General features: G+C 33.4%; 1 protein-coding gene across 1 annotated transcript in view; it reads left to right on the top strand.

The window, feature by feature from the left end:
* The first annotated feature begins 8,454 nt into the window (after positions 1 to 8,454).
* The window catches only part of RapGAP1 (Rap GTPase activating protein 1), a 627,781-nt gene continuing 617,910 nt past the window's right edge, over positions 8,455 to 18,325 (top strand). Inside the window, exon 1 of the mRNA XM_089641478.1 lies at positions 8,455 to 8,763. The gene's annotated coding sequence lies outside the window, so the exon portion shown is untranslated. The remainder of the gene's footprint in view (positions 8,764 to 18,325) is intronic.

Raw genomic sequence — 18,325 nt, 5'->3', positions numbered from 1 at the left:
CGTCTGTTTTGCACCAAATAACAAAATATTACGTCGAGGGTGCTTTGTTAACTAAAAAAAAAAACGTTTTTTTAATCAACCCGCAAAAAACTAGTTATTTAACTATAATAATCTTAGTTTTTTAACTATACTAATCTGTTTTAATATGTATTTTAAGACTTGAAATAAAAAAAAAATAGTTTGACTGAGTATTGTACCTTCCTACCCAGGAATCGGAGACGACATCTCTACCAATCACACCAAATGCCGATCGGGTGGGACCGATATTTATTTCGTATATTAACTACTGTAATGCCGTCCTATTTCAGAAAAATAGTATATTTCCGCGTGTGTGCGTGTGTAAGAAGTGGGATAATTTCCGATTCCAATATTTGCATTCATTCACTACCGAAAACAAAAGAAAAATTTATATATAGATGTCACTGAAGAAGAAGATAATACTAATAAATCTAAACAGAACAAGACACAGAAAAATAAAAAAAAGATAATGGTCACATTTAAGAATCGAACCTAGGTTACAATTTCATTAGAAACATTGTTTCCATTTAAAAAGATAGATTAAAAAAATATGTGGAAAATTTGTTGCAAGATGATATTGTTAATTCTGAATTTTAAATATGAGATCGACAAATATGACGTTTACTAGATAGGTCCCAATGGTCAAGTTGGTTAAGACGCCTGTCCCAGTAAGACGAGAGATCCTGGATTCGGTTCCTAGTTGTGACCTTTATTTTTTTTTCTTTTTTTTTACACTGTTTCGTGTTTCTTTTATATTTATTAGTATTATCTTCTTCTTCAATGATATATTACATTGATGGGTATAACCATCAGAATAAGTATCCAAGAAGATTTTTTTCCATAATAAAGTATCAAGTTCCTAACGTACCAAGCTGTCAACTTTTAACAATCTTTGTTAACACGCAGTCGCTTGTTAAATAATATGATTTGTTCTTTCATAAAGGGATAAATCCCTTGAACCTTTACACAGTATACACCGTTGCATTTAATTCGGAGTAACCTGCATCCAGAAAATTTGAAGACTTAAGTGTGATATCTTTGAATACTTCTCTCATTTTGTGAATACCGCAATTTCGATTGTGTGTCAAATAATGATGATCTGATATACACCCACATTGTTCATCACAATAAGGAAGTTGAGTGAAAAATATTTTGACTTGTAAAAAATATGTTCATGTAGATCAAAAAATATCGATTCTAAATATATAAATATATTTCTATATTATTATTCTTAGAATTAGTTAAACGTTCTTGAAAAAGCATTCAATAGCAATAGACTGTATACGCTCCACGATTGGTCGAAAGAATTCTGACGTCACATGTGTCGTGACTTGTACGTACAACGGATCACCTATGGTGCATCTCTTTCTATTACATGAGAGATGGTCGGTTTAGATGAGAGAGGTGTATAGGCCAAACGTTTATTTGGGTATGTCAAATATATGTACGTATTTGTTGTTATTATTACATGAAATGGATTTCTAAAGATACATATTCGTATAGTGCTTTATAATAATATGTTGTTTATTGCATAACTTAGAAGTTTTTATTATTATACATGTCACATAACATGTGATACAGTTCAGGCCGCCGGCCGCCCAGAAAAGTCTCACAGTGAACTGGGCTGCAAACCGTTATTTTACTTTTGGTCTTTACTTTTCTGCGCGGTGGTCCTGAATTCGCGCGGGGCACCTCAACAAATATCGACGGGAATACCGTACCGGGCGGGAAAAGCAAATATTCTAACTTAAAATATTAATTTAACTATGAAATTTTAATCAATTTTCTTTTTTTTAATAACATCAATTCTAATAGACGGTTAACATTGGTAAAAAAATTGCTGGAATTCCTTGTTGCAGAATTAAATTTTTTTCCATACAAAACGTGGTTTTCACAGTTCGAATGACGTCACACCCACACCCGCCTCTTACCGCTAGGATTCCGCTCGTTTTGGCGGGCTTGATAAAATTTAAAATTTGAGAATTAATTTAATTATGAAAACAAACTTAAAAAAAAAAATACCAGTATTTAAGTTTGAATGCGAACATTGATAAAAAAAATAAATAAATGGACTCAACTTCCTTATTGTAATGAGCAGTTTGGGTGTATAGCGGATATAAATGATAAAAAACAAATTGAATTATTTTGCAGGTACATTTCTTGGTGCGTTTAATGGATTAAAAAATAACCTTTCTTAAAATGATTGCCTATTTTCAGTGTCACATTAAAATACGACAGGCGAGGTTTTATATCTTTAAAAAATCTTAGATGAAACGTTTTAAGCATAATCCAACACGGTTCGAATACTCGAACGCACGCATTATAATGCTGTTCAAAATGTGAATAAAAGGAAATCCTGAGGGACTTTTTTTGGGTTCCCGGAATTCTAATATGATCTCTTAACCCTTCCGAACCATATGTGTATATTTGAAAATACATTGATTTAAGATTTTTTTCCTTCCTATCTGGAGCGAATATAAATTGGCGATTTTCTATTTTCAATGGCTGATATAACAGTAGATTTAAAAAAGCTTTAAATGACATTTTAAAAGTTCACAGCAGGTAAGAGCCGGACCCTGGGGAGGAAGATTCAATCCTCAGTCATAGCAAAAAAAAATCTGTTGATAAAATTTGATCATACTAAAAAAACTTTGCTTTTTACGGGATGATTGTAATCTTTTTTAGACCTGTAGGCCATGGACTGACAGGGTGACTATTGTATTGGATGCATCGACATATAAACCACTTCGTTCGTTGATGGTTGGAAGGCATAACACTGCAAAATGGAATAAGATATAAACAAGGAGGACTGAAGAAGGAAGACTTTACAGGAGACTGTAAAATCATTTAAAAATGAAGATTATCCAACTGATGACCTGGGGAGGATTGACGGAAGATGACTTTTGGAATCGTGACTGGTACAAGAGTAGTCCAGTGCAGAAGTCTGCAGGGTGATGATTGCTCCGATGTTAAGAGACAACACTAGAAGACGAAGAATTATATTATTTTTAAATTCGTGTACCAAAATAAAATAATCTACAGGGTTTTCCAAGAAGAGGTGTTATTTTGAATAGCCCGCTATTTCGGTAGATGTTACTTTTGAAGCTGTCATTTTTTGACATTTGACAAGCAGAAACTACACCATTAATAAAAATGGAACGATACACGCTTCGACAACGCATTGAAATTATTAAAATTCACTTGAGTGAATCAAATGCAAATCATCTTGAGTGATGAGGCACATTTCCACCTCGGTGGCTTCGTCAACAAGCAAAATTGTTGCATCTGGGGCTCGGAAAACCCAATAATTATTGTTGAAAAGTCTCTCTATCCTCAACGTGTGACTGTTTGGTGCGGTTTATGGTCCGGTGGAGTCATTGGACATTACTTTTTCGAAAACGAGGCTGGAGCGACAGTTACGGTGAATGGATTGCGCTATCGAGAGATGATTAATGATTTTTTATGGCCGGAATTGGATGGTATTGATCTGGACAACGTATACTTTCAACAAGACGGCGCTACGTGCCACAAAAGCAACGAGACCATTGATCTTTTACGATTGAATATCAAAATAACACCTCTTATTGGAAAACCCTGTACTTTTATTACTTCATCCATTGTACCGATAATTTCATTGAACTTCATTTGATCTTTTTCAAAAAATTCCACCTGCTATGTCAGTCTCGACAAAGTCCAGCATGGACCCATTTATAGAAGCTGTTTTAGTAATATTGGCTACATATATAGTATATTTTATCTTGCTTTTTCATAGCACTCGTTAAATGTTTGTCTCACGGGCTGGGGTTTGTCTGGGTCTTGGCGGCGGATGCGTCAGCCCAACTAATGCGTGTCAGGCTGGATCAGGAGACACTGGTTCAGAGAGAACCTTTGACTTCTCCAATAAGACTCTATCGACCCATCGTCCGCAGTGGGAGAAATGAATTCATACGTCCTTCACTCCTGGTCACACTGATCCCCAGGTACCTACGAGAAATTATTTTCTCCTAAGTGGAGCTAATGTATTAAAAAAAAACAGGAGACGGAAAGACAAAACATGTCTCTTTGTGTCGAGTTTTGTGTTGAGTTTTGTGAGTAAGTGAGTTACCAAGTTAAAACGCTAAAATCGGGAGTATTGATGCGTTAATTTAATAATACATCTCTAATAGTATTAAAAAAAAGTCGCTATCCGTGTCTGACTCTGTCTGCGTTCTTCCAAACTACGCTACAGATTATGATAGGGTTTTCACTATAATTTAAAGTTTTTCTTATATACATATTATATTTATAGAAAGTAGAGAAAAAATCGAGCAACAGCGGGTACATGTCAGCTAGTATATCTATCTATTTATCTATATAAATAAAAATGTTAATGCTCGTTTGTTCAAAATCTTAAATCTCCGAAAGTTCTTCACAGATTGCTTTGAAATTTTGACATACCATTGGATTCAAATACGCGTGTGTTTTTATATACCAATATTATATAGATGTCACATGAGACATCTATATACATCAGGATTTGTTTTAAAAACAAAGCCATCTGTTGGACGAAAAAGCAATACGCTGTTTCTCTGTCTACACACACGGCACCGACAGACTGAACCACGCGTGGCGGGGTACAGCTAGTTTTAAATATTTTATATTATGCACACAATATAGACAATTTATCTTTCAAGTGTAACTGAAGACACCTTTGTTTATTAATATGCTTTAGGTTACTATAGACACTGTTGCTATTGTGACTGCAGTAATTAAAATACAACATGCTTTTCCTTGTTGAACAGTTTTTTGTTCATAAATAAATAATACATTGGTGGAGTGCTCGTGAAAGCCATGACGATAAATTGATTTTGATAGATCTGCTATTTTGACGTCATAGGTGATAGATAGTACGAAGTGGGTGGTATAAATCCAATCGAAAATTAAATCCGAAATATTGTGACGTCATATGATTTTCTAACTATATCCACCATTGAAAAACTCTGAAAGTCTATGCAGTAAACTTTCAGAGTTTTTCATTGGTGTATAGTAAAATAAGTAGGCAACGAATGACAATTTTTCTGTATATATGTTACCTTATCTATGGTTTTTAGGACCAATTTGTTTCATACAAAAAGCCAGAAGTTATCGATCTAGTGAGTGGTTTATTTATGGTGCGACTTCCAACTTAAATTGGAAAAGAATCGTTCTGTTTATCAATAACCTACAAATTTTATACGTAAATACCTACATAAATACAATATTTACAAATATATGTACAATATCTGTGCTGATCGTTTTAAGGTCCAACATTGGTGTACCGGACATCAGGCGGATGGACATAATCATTAAAATAATTAAGGAAATGAATATTTGCTGTTATCATGCAATTAACGATGCCGAATCCTTTTTGAAGCTTATCACCGGACACGTATCATGTGTCAAATGGGATTTAACCGTAGTAATTAAAATTTAGTTATTTTTTTATTGGTTCCTTAATGCTCTCATGCATCCTGTTTAGAGATAAGAATATTTGATGTACATTAACACGTGTTCAATTCGAACTCAATAAATATGCAAACAACTGCCACAATCAGTCAGTTGTCCGACGACATTCGCAAGTTGTGTTTCTTTTCAAATCCTCACCTAAGGTACCCCCGAGAGGAAAACCGGCATTTACAGTCAATGTCACTGGCGTAGGTGTCCAGTACATTTATGGTCCTTCGAGCCGGATTTTCCTCAGATATCAAGAAACATGACACCGTCACTGCGCTCCTGGAAAGGCGCCGAAGCACCTGCTTCCAGGAGAGGATTAGTGCCGGCATCCGAAGACAGCGGCAACTCGCGCTCTACTCGGGAAATAGTTAGAGCACTACAAGAGGAAAATTGGCGCTTACAACGCCAATTAGAAGAAGTAAGAGTACTACAGGAGGAGAATTGGCGCTTACAACGCCAAATAGAAGAGGGTTGGCGCTTACAACGTCAACAAGAAGATGGGCGCCCACAGCGTCTACAAGAAGAGGAGACTGCACGGTATTTGGATGCACTGTTTGCAGATTTCCAGGGTGGCTGGAAGTCCATCCTCACAATATTGGCTGAGGATAACCTGCAGACTTTGTTCTCACCTCAGCAGATTACGCCAGATGGATCCACGGCTGTGATGGACATTCCACAGTTACCGTCATCTTCTGAGCAGATGCTTCATAAAAATGAAGAAAATGAAAATGCACAGGGTGCAACTCGCCAGGGTGGCTGGAAGTCCACCCTCACACTACTGCCTGAGGATATACCGGAGATACTGTTCTCGCCTCAGCATCCGTCAGAGGATTCAACGGCTGTGATAGAAAAGCCACAGCTACCGTTAACCTTTGTGCGGCATCTTCATAAAAATGAAGAATATATTGAAAAAACATTGTCGCTAAATAATGTTAGCGAAAAGAAACGACTCGCAAGGAAAGGGGTCGACAACCAGGCACATAATATGGCGCTGATGGAAAGTGAAATTAATTATGCTGCACTATCATCCGGAGGCGTATGGAGCCCCGGAAACACCATTCACGAGGACGATTCAAGATTTGTAAAAATAGTGAAATCTGTGAAAATTGTGACATCTTTGAAAATTGTGAAATTTATAAATCTGCCGAGTGATACTTATCAGCAAATTAATCCATGTGAAATCGGAACACTAGCGGCACAAGAAGTGTATCCACTAAAAATATTAATCGAACGACAGAATGGAGATGCCTTTGTTCCACAAGAAAAAAGTGAACAAACTGTTTATGTTAAGCCTATAACGGCGCCCGAAGACACAAGCCATGAAAAAATAAACAATAATAACATGATTGCGCACGCGGCAGTTGTGCCTACAATAAGTTTTGAAGAAGATGTTGAAGAAATCTTCCAAAATAAACAATGGAGAAAGTCAACTTGGTTCCTAGATACCGGACAAAGAATCGCCATTGCAGCGTAATTGAAATAAAGATTGGAATAAATAATAAGGAACCAGATAAGGTTCAGATAAACCCAATAAAAAGAGTCACATGAGAGACAGTAATAACAATAACACTGATTGACGAACTTGAACTACAAACGAAAGATTTGTTTATTATAAACAAATACCACACATGTAAACACTTGACATGTGGGTCACATAACCGAAGGCCGCCCGTTATTTAACAGGCGATTCGTTCATTCATTCTTCTGAAATATTTAGGACGATTACTCGATCATTTGATACCGTGAAGAAGATATGGATTTTTAATTGAAATTGAAGACAACATAGCAGTACCTCTCAACGACAGAAACTTCAACGAATATCTACACTTGGAAGATACCAACACACCTTCTGTGAAAACCTTAGTTCTTCAACCCCTTAAGAAGATACCTTGCTGTCCGAGAAGACTATTTGGTGAAAAATACTTTTTCACGTTGGGGGTGTACCGGACATCAGGCGGATGGACATAATCATTAAAATAATTAAGGAAATGAATATTTGCTGTTATCATGCAATTAACGATGCCGAATCCTTTTTGAAGCTTATCACCGGACACGTATCATGTGTCAAATGGGATTTAACCGTAGTAATTAAAATTTAGTTATTTTTTTATTGGTTCCTTAATGCTCTCATGCATCCTGTTTAGAGATAAGAATATTTGATGTACATTAACACGTGTTCAATTCGAACTCAATAAATATGCAAACAACTGCCACAATCAGTCAGTTGTCCGACGACATTCGCAAGTTGTGTTTCTTTGAAAATCCTTACCTAAGGTACCCCCGAGAGGAAAACCGGCATTTACAGTCAATGTCACTGGCGTAGGTGTCCAGTACAATTGGTAAAAAAACGTCAGTGGAGAAATACAACTCACCAAATATTTAATTTCTTCCACAAGTTGCGTTTTTGAAAACAAGACGAAGTTACAATTTATATTTATTTTTATTTCAGTCCTGTAGCACTAATCCTCCAATGTAGTATTATATATAAGTAGGTTAGAATGTTATTCTTAATAAAAAAAAGTAATACTTATCCGTGTGTATGTTTGTATGAATATTTCATCGCGATATTTAAACATCCTGCATCCCCCGGTTACGTTTTCCCGCCTCAAAATCGTGTTTCGTTTACGCGGCGTCGGAAAAATTGAAAAAGGAAATTGATATTCGCCGCGCATCTTTCGCTACCTCAAAATATACATACACCATACCCGACTAACCGTAGCTATCCCGAATAGTCCGTCCGCGGTACGTATCGCCATGTTTCGTATGGCCCGCTCGAATCGCTACGTTTTGTGGGTAGGCAATGTAGGTATATTATATTCTAGTCCGTTCGTATCTCCGGCAGTTCTGCCGCCGAGCGACAGGTCCCCCACGCGGCCGCCAGTCGAACTAAAGCCCCGAGCGCGGGAGCACGCGGCAAGATTCCAAATTGAAATTCAAATAATAATATTGTTCCGATTTCGAATATCTGTCAAACGTAGTATTTGCTGTCATTCGCTGTTGTAAAAGTTTATAATTAATCTTTTACGCTATTTGGGCGCAAAATTTCAGTGAATTTTAAAATAAGTGTTTAGAAATTTGTTTATGTATGAATAAAATAGATTCAATACATCATTATTATTGTATTTAATTTAAATCAACATTTTATGTGCGAATTAGAAACTTTTCGCATTTGTGACATATTTTTATTGTTTTGTGTTGTTTTATTTGTTATTTTTATGTGTAAGTGCTGCATTGTTGATTGATTTGTGAGTGAAGTTTGAAACACAACAGAAAGTAAGCAACACTATTTTATTACATGGTTATTTTACACCAATTTGTAAATTGATTTTGACTCCAGCGAAGAACAATGTGTATGTTTTTATGTCCATCGGTTACGTTCTACGCCTTTCTACAATAAATTACAGATTTTTTATTTTATTCTATTTTGTGTTTCCACTGACTAAATGTCAACAATTAAGTCCTATATTTTATATGGGTCATCTAGTTTATACGCCATATCGCTTGTACAGCATCTCTAAATTATATATATTTAAAAATCTCCTCATATTTCGGCAAATTTGAAATACTGATTCTTCTTAATAACAAAAGTATAACAAATTAGCGCAGACCTCAGAATTTTTGACACCTATCAAAAATTAAAACAAAAGAAATACACATTTAAAATACAAAATTATTAATTAATTAATGAAAATTAAAAAAAATTGTACCTTACAACTTTTCTGAAATGTTCCCAGAAACATTTCCAATTTTGAAAATCGAAGTAAATCCCAGTTTTAGATTTCATTGAACCGGAGTCACACAGAGACACACAACCGAATTTATTATTTAAAAAATAATAATTTCCCATTGGAGATATTACTTTTTGTATGGCTTAAAATGGTGGTAATTTTTATCTACAACTTCCGTTTTTAATGCTCATTTAAAAAAAATAACTTTTGGTTAAACTTAGTGACAATAATAAACCACTTTTTTCATCTACGATTATTGAAAATAGTGATATTTAATATTATTTTCGTAAATATTAATACACACTTCAAATCCTTTATATTTTACATAACATTGTGGAAGACAATTAAAGCGAGGTTCAGCAGGTAGGTACTGCCAACCTAAAAAATCACGACTACAAACGCAGGGTCCCTAGATCGATATTAGGCATTTAAGAAAATGTGAAAATAATTAATAATAGGGGTTTGTAAAAAATCAAACAAACCTCTAATTAGAATCACTCTCAAATTATGTAAATAAAAAAACACCGAGTGATATAAATACATTATACATCTCTAAATGGTATAAAATAAAGTCGCTATCCGGGTGTGTCTGTTTGTCCGCTGAGTTTATATAAACTACGCAACAAATTTTGATAGGGTTTCCACTATCATTTAGAGAATTTCTTCCGGAAGGTTTGTATATACAATCCATGCATATTATCACAGACATATGAATATATAGACTAGAAATTAAAGGTGAGGGGTAAAATCAACTGTTGAAGAACGAAGGGGGTAAAGCTGACTGTGATTCGTCAATAAATCAATCTGACAGTATATAGGCATCTCGCATTATAATATCACCATTTAGTTCTTAAAAGTAAAATCTGCTTTTGAATGAACAGACATTTTTACATGGGAGTGCAAATTACTCGCCACGTTATGAACAAATTTGCGAAGTCCAAATTCGGCAAAAAAAAATTTCTTCTATTTTCAGAGTCGAATATTTTGTTTACGTATTTAGTTAAGGCACTTTTATAAGTGTTCATAATTTACTTCCCAGTAACAACGATGCGCACACTTGAGAATCGCTACATTCGACCAATGTTGGCTCGATGTGATAGTATATGTTTCTACAACTGATTCATATTATACGACGTGAATAAGCTTAAAATGATGCTTACATATGGAATGTAATACGACAATTGGGTTTATTCTCTTTTTCACATATATTTTTACAAGTTTTCATATCACAAGCCACTATTTTGCCGTGTTATTTCATAAAATGCCTCGACCATAGCTCGACGCTAGTTCGAACAAGAATGATGACGTCACATTCTCAAGATTCACGGGAAGCCATACGCGAGCCCAGCCGGCTCCAAAGGAACCGGTATGGGGAGTGGGGAATAATACGCTTTTAATCACTTAGGGCAGGTCTACTAATATTCATATGTCTATGCATATTATATTATTATAGAAAGTAGAGAAAAATCTATGTTTTGTAATGAAGTCGTAAAAAATATTTTTTCGGAAGCTTACATTGCTAATGCTGGCTAAGCCTTATGAGATTCCTTAAAATAACGGTATTGTATATCTTAAAATTATTTACAGAAAAGTCCACGGCGGTATATGTCTATCTCCTAAGAATAACTCCGAGTAACGCCGGGTACACGTCAGCTAGTATTATTATAATCTCCAAATAGTATAAAACAAACTCGCTATCCGTGTCTGTGTGCGCTTAATTCTTCTAAACTACGCAGTGGATTTTGATAGGGTTTTTCACTATCATATAGAGAATTTCTTCCGAAACGTTTATATGTATATTTTACTCATCTTATTTTTATTGTAAATAGAGAAAAGTCGAGTAACGCCGGGTACACCTCAGCTAGTGAAATATAAATTTAAACAGCATCACAATGTCATGCCAAATATGAAGGATTTATATTTACAGTTTATTTTTATTTATTTTACCTGTGGTGTGCCAGGAAATTCCAAGCTCAATTTAATTCCAAAATCAAACGTCAAGTGTCCACTTAAATTTTTTTTGTGTCGCATTATAAGTATATGATAACAATTCTTCCAGATTTCGGTAGTTTATACAACTGTTGTTACTAATAATATTATTTTGTACAAGAAACCTGTAAATAAATAATGCTAAAAATAAAATTATTCATTATGACGTAAAAATTTTGACATCACTTTTCTTTGGTGAAATATTATAAAAATTACATCAAAATAATGTAGATAAAACTATCTTTCTGATGATACCTCAAATCTATTATTTCCACTATCAATTTATATAAAAAATAATGAAAGAAGACGCTTTGACACTAAAAACCCGGCACATATTTCGTTGGCATTCCACAGAAAAATTCTTTGTAAAAAATCTGAAAAGCTAGAAGTCATTCCGGTATTTGCTGCGTAAAGAACGAGAATAGCCCAAGCGATTGTGACCTTGTTCTTCATACAAATTCCTTATACATAAGGGTCAAAATAGCACATATATATATATATATATATTTTTTAATTCGTAGATAATGTAAGGCACTCACATATGCGGTAATAGGTATTAAATATCAATATTTTTAATAATCGTAAATGCAAGAAGTTGTTGTTTATTGTCATTAAGTTGAATCAAAGGTTTTTTTTTAAATCCGTATTACGAACGGTAGTTGAGTGAAATTTTAACAAAATGGGCTTTGAAAATAAATTCAGGTTTTAATTTCGAACCAAAATATTAACTTTGATTTGGGTCGAGATTCGTGGAATTCCTAATTTGTTAAGGCAAATAAAATTTATCGTTAAAAAATAAATCAAGACGAAATTATATTTTTATTGTTTCTTCCTTATTTTTTTATTGTTTTGTAACAAAATGATATATTTAAATGGTGTCAAAATCTTGAGGAAGCCTTTCAGTAGATTGAAATTAATTTATTTTATCTTGTTTATGTTTTATTGAAAAAAGTAATCATTATTTTTGCAATTTTCTCTAAAACATGATTAATACTCAAAATAATACGTACAACTCCCCTGTAATCAATACGGTAACATTATTGCTGCTGCAGCACTTGATAACATGATAACAATGATTCAATTGCAATGTTTATAACAACAGTCATTTTCCAACTATTTACATATTTTTAATACGATCGGTATCTTCCAAGAGGTAGGTTATTATTAAAATGTAACACTGTCGCTTTATGATGATAAAATTCAATAAAGATAAAATAAAAATACGTTAATATAAATCATAATATAATATATGATAGATAATTATTAATTCTATGATGATTCAATATCGTAGACTGAGAAGAGATGGGATGAGTACCAGAGCTATCACTCCAATTATTTTATAACCGGTTCGCTAGGCATTTTAGAGCTAAAAAGGTTTGATCTAACCAAAGGATTTTTACACCAGCACCCGTAGGCAAAATTCAATACTCCATTATCAAGAAAATTTGTAGCGAAAAACAGAGCTCCGTAGGTATTTAATTAATTGTATTCTATCTTTAAATAATTCAATGAAAAATTTCTTGACAGACAGAATGCTCATTCAAAAATTCGAACATTTTCTTGGTATTTTTTAATGAAAAAGTAATGTAAATAGGAACCTTTTTTTATTTAGAAAACGTGGGTGGGTACTTACTTACGAATCTCCATAATTATCTGTTGTATGATTATTTTTGATAATCTTCTATGACAGATATTTTTTTAATTCAATTTTTCGAATCAAATTAATTACTACAAAATATAACTGTTCGCGTCGCGTCGGGTACATGGTAAAAGGGGCATTATGATTCCATTCTTTGTTAATCAAAGTTTAAAAAAAATTATGCGTTTTGGCAGTTTTGCCATGTTTTTTTTCTTGTTATTTTTATTTCTTGTATTCGTGTCCCGTAAACCTAAAATTTTATATTATTTTTTAATGTTTAATGCACAAAAATTTTATGTATTTAAAAATATATGTTTAAATCATGACTTAAAGCTAGAAGTTTCCATGTCAAATGAGTGAATCGCCCAAGAATGAAGATTGTTTGTAGAGTCTTGACGTAAAACACGCTGAAACAATATTTTGATTTCGACATCACATTGGCTAATATTTCATGAACCCTTTCAACACCACACTTATTTCCACTTATAGACCATATTTTAAGCTTGATTATTTGAAAATATTTTGAACAATTATTTGAAATTTTTTGGTATTAAAATTTTTTTTTGCTCACTAATTTAGATTATTTTCTAATTTGATTTGTATTATTTTGAGGACCCAAAGGGATTTTTTTATTAGTACGAAAAAAACCTATCGCAAAACTTTAATTAAAAATTATATAATAATTTACCGAGTATATAAAAATAATAATAGATTCCAGTCCAAGCAAAACAGCCAAAACGGGATCTGTCATTTTATTTACAGTATTTGTTGCTGGAATAAAGGTTGCAACCATGCATAAAAAATAGACACCATGAGGAATATCCTTCACAAGCAATACGCAAAATACGGGGCAATTTGTTTGGCAAAATCAAGATATTTAATTTTTATGTTCACGTTTCTCAGAAGGAACTTTGGCATTGAAAGGGTTAATCTAGAATACCTGAAAAAGTATTAATTCCATTCAAATAAGGGACATTTTAGCATCGGTTTATCTTATTTGGTCGATGCGTTTTAGAGTAGGTACTTTCTTGTAACTAAATCAAATTTACAAAAACTGACGTAGGTATTTCTAGTATTAACCCTCAGAAATATTTTAACAAGAAGGGTAGGTACTTAACTGTACCTACACATATGATATCTTTTGTTTTGATTTGTCTAAATCTTTAAAGTTTTCTACCCCTTTAGGTACCAGCATAATTTAAGTTGACTTAGTTTGCCTTTCAAAGAATAAAACTTTTCATGTGTTTTCCTCAAGTTCTGGGTAACCTACATTACCAAGACCTAGAATTTATAACACTTATATATTTTGATAACTATTAAGGGCGTATATAAGGGAGGGTGGGGCTTAGGGGTTCAACCTTCTCCCCTCCATCGGCCTCAGTATTATGTAGGAAAATAAGTACTAGAAGATTGAATTCCTGAAAAATTGGACTGAAAACATAATAATAAGTTTTGGAAAGTAGTATAGGGGGTCGAACCCTCCACATGTGAATGCTATAGCTACGCCACTTACTAGAAGTGAATGAGTAAGTACCTACCTTAGACAAAGGGGAGCCATTTATGGTTTCGAGAAGTTGCGTAAAACTGTCAGGAATTATTAATTAACCCACGATGTCTAGGTAGGTACTCTCTATTTCTACGTTGATAGATTTTCAAAATAACGTGACCATTGTAGATAAAGGTCGGACTGAATGACGGCATTGGGTCGGTGTCTTGAATTTAAATATCAATTATTTTCTCTGTTAAAATTAATTGAATCTATCTGTAATTTTGCTATTTGTTTAGGACATTTAATTATTGGTTTATTACCTTTTTGAAGCAGTAACAGTCACTTTCAAGTGTTAAATATCGGTGACACCAACGCAGCTGGGTGTATCATTCAGCGGTATGCTTAAATTTAAGCCATCCCCGTGGTTTTACCTCCGCTAAGCATCGAACTGTCAGACTTACTAATAAACGTAGTTTGTCGCGAGTGAAAATTGTGATGCGCAGTAAAATGTTTAAAATCTTTGGTTTATACAATTCACGATGCTAAAGACAATTAATATATCGTACATTCACAGTAAGTGCAGTATCAAGTTTTATGTATAAATAAGGTAAATGAATAATGCTTCTTCTACTACTTCTTAAAATATTTATTTTAAATAATATCCCCATTACTAAGAATATATGATAACTAGGTACTACAAAAACCACTATTTTTATCGGGGAGATGGTAAAAGATACATTAACGTCCATTTGTTTCAATCAAAGTTTATAATTTTAGGTGTTAAAAGATTTTTTTCCTCCATGTTGGATTTCGTTAGTATGAAGTGAAGTTGGCCGAAAGTTCCGCCTTAAGCTTAATATACACAAATTATTTAAATAACCCAACTAAGAACCTGATAACATATTTTGTACATATTTTCCAAACTCCCTGTCGTAAGTAGTTGTTTCTTATACTAAGTAAGTTGAAACGAGCTGTTAATTTCAATAATCGATAAGCTGTCGGATTCCAGCAGCAATCCTAAAAGTCGTCATTTATTTCAGTAAATAGATATTTTAGGGATAACTACCATAATATGTACTCATTTCCCAGAAAACTAATGGAGGGAAATAATTATGCCAAGACAGTGGATATCTCTAATTTATCACTAATAAATACAAAATATTGTTACTGGTAAAAGTCTATTATATTATACTCGTATAAAAAGAAAGGAAAAAACTGTATAATTCTTACTATTCTTATGTAAAAGCCCCTAAAAAGGGAGTTAATAATAAATAAAATAATTTAGCAGAAAGAAAACATTACCAAAATATTTTGTGGAATGGAATTTAGTAATCCTTTCTAGTACCTTGCTCTGTTATGATTGATGATTGTAAAACAATTCGTGGCTTATACATACAGTTTGCGCAATTGAAAAAAAATTGAAAACTTTTCGATGTAAATTTTGGCGTTACCATTTCGATTAAGTTTAATTAATATTCTAAAATCGTGTTAATTAATTTCTATTTGCATATCAAAGTTACAAACAATCTAATTATTAGGTATACTAGTCCCAGAGAGAGGTCGTATATGACGTAATCTTTCTAGTATCTTCTGTCGTTTTCATTTTCATACAAGAACAAAACTGTGAGAATGAAGTGAATGAACGTCGATGACGTACGTACGACGTCTCTCTCGGACTTCCAGAGTATATGAACCATTTTTAAATGCTGTCACAATTAAGGAGAAATATTTAACGATTAGGTAATAATTATAATTTGATCAAAAATATTAGCGGAATCCAATAAATAATTTCATAGTGACAACTTTAGTGTTGTGCAATTATATTGGTCAGTTAAAATTTTTATCTGATTGTTAGTTTGTAGCAAGACGCAATAAAATTACATTTTTACTATCAATGTGAAATATGTAAACATACGACTTATACTATTGAATGTATTATAGATTTTAGTTATGTCAACGTAAATATATAAACATTAATGACAATGTAAATGTATAAAACATATGTAAACATACGACTTATACTATCTAATGTATTACAGATTTTATTAATGTAATGATATTTGTACGCAAACATAATTTGTTTACTCATTTGAAAATATATTTTTTTAGCTCTTGTCAGCCGAATGTTGGACATCTCCTTTTATTTCTTTCGCATTAGTCTGCTAACTCTTATTGTTATTATTTAAAAACTGGGACATTATTTCACGTTATTTTTTTAACTTACATTATCGGTTAAACGAGATGCAATGCTCTGATTATACGCATCGAGGCTTCCCCGTCTTCGACTTATTTCCGTGACTTCGGTTGAACCAATGATGTCAACCAACCTTCGCAGCCTCTGCTTCTTTTTTCCTAGATATTTCTTGGAGACTAACTGAATTTCTTCACTCTAGAATTGTCGATATATTTGTAGTTGGCATTCTGAGTAAATTCAACTGATGTTATTTTTTCATTTTTTAAATTTATTTTATAAATTAAAAAAAAATTACAATTTAGGTGATTACTAGACTTATGCCGGTATTATGGTAGTCGTACATGATTCATGTAAGAATAACAATAACGGAAAAATAAATTTTTATTGTAAAACAAAAAAAAATGCATATTATTGTAGTTTAATATTATAAATATTGTAAGCTACATAGACATACATGCGAAAGATACACAACAATTACCATTTATTGGATAATCAACACCTCTGCCATAGGTCACCCTAAGTGGTTCGCTACGTTTGGTGAATTAGCAGGAGTGTCCGGGATCATCAGGTGAGGTCTGTTCAGGATGCACCTGCCCACCACCTGTGTGGCGTGTCAGATGGGGAGAGGCTGGTTTGGGAAGATTCTTTGACCTCTCCAACTTGTCTCTTAACCCATTGCCTTGCGCCTCAGCGGGAGATATATATACAGGGTGTATCGGCACGTACCCGACAAACTTTAACCAGCTATTCCTTAGCATATTTGAAGTAAAAAATCTCATGTGCACTTTGCTGTCCGGTAACGTTTTTTTTAATAAAAAATTTACTATTCATAATTTCACCACATGTCACCACTGTTTTATCCTTTGTCAAAGTTTGAAAACCCATCTGGCAATATTTTATTCGAATTCCGTTGAATAATGTACGTGTGTACCTATATTGGCGCGCTTTTACAATCACAACGAAATGGCACGGCACCATTCGTCTCATTTTTAACTATTATTATTTAGTGTGTACGAAAGAGCGAAGACGCTTTTCGATATACTTGCTTATAACAGCTGTTGAACACGAAAAGCAATGCCAATGACAGTGATGTAGTGTGGAATTTTTTATTTTTTTATGTTTTTAATTGAAAAAAAAATGCTACCGGACAGCAAAGTGCCCATAACATTTTTTACTCCAAATGTGCTAAGGAATAGCTGGTTAAAGTTTGTCGGGTTAGTGCCGATACACCCTGTATATACGTCATTCCTGGACATACTGATCCCTAGATTCCTACCCACCTCTTTCCTTCCCAGAACTTATCTTATCCTTAAAAAGACCTCCCACAAAGCATACCTAAAGACGTCATAGGCCTCGAGGTAAATTATTTTCTTAAGGGCCTCCTGTTAATGTAAAAAATCTATAAAAGTGTATAAAAGATAAGGTTAGTTAGAATACAATAGTAATAATAGTAAGCTAAATGATGAAACGAATGCTCTTAGTGAAAATAGAATTATTCGAACCAGCTAAATGTATCCCTGGGAATTAATTACAAATAGTACCTACGAATCCAAGAGAATAGATAACAAAAGCTGGATTTAACCTATTCAATATATGTTAAGTATTCAGGAGTAAACGATCCAATTATAGAGAAGTAATTATGTTATAAGACGCAATCTAAATTTATCCTTTAGAAACACTGCCTATTTAGCATTATTGCCTAAACAGTCACGTTAAATTCTGTATTCGAGAAGCATAAGGATGGAACTCCATAACACGAAATTTTCAAGGGAGCCAAAAACATGTGTGTATTTAGC

Source organism: Hesperophylax consimilis, chromosome 1, assembly GCF_061612785.1.
Source record: "Hesperophylax consimilis isolate HC1 chromosome 1, BYU_Hcon_1.0, whole genome shotgun sequence".
NCBI classification, from domain to species: Eukaryota; Metazoa; Arthropoda; class Insecta; order Trichoptera; family Limnephilidae; genus Hesperophylax; species Hesperophylax consimilis.
The sequence above is the reverse complement of the archived record's forward strand: the minus strand, read 5'-3'. Positions and strand labels throughout refer to the sequence as shown.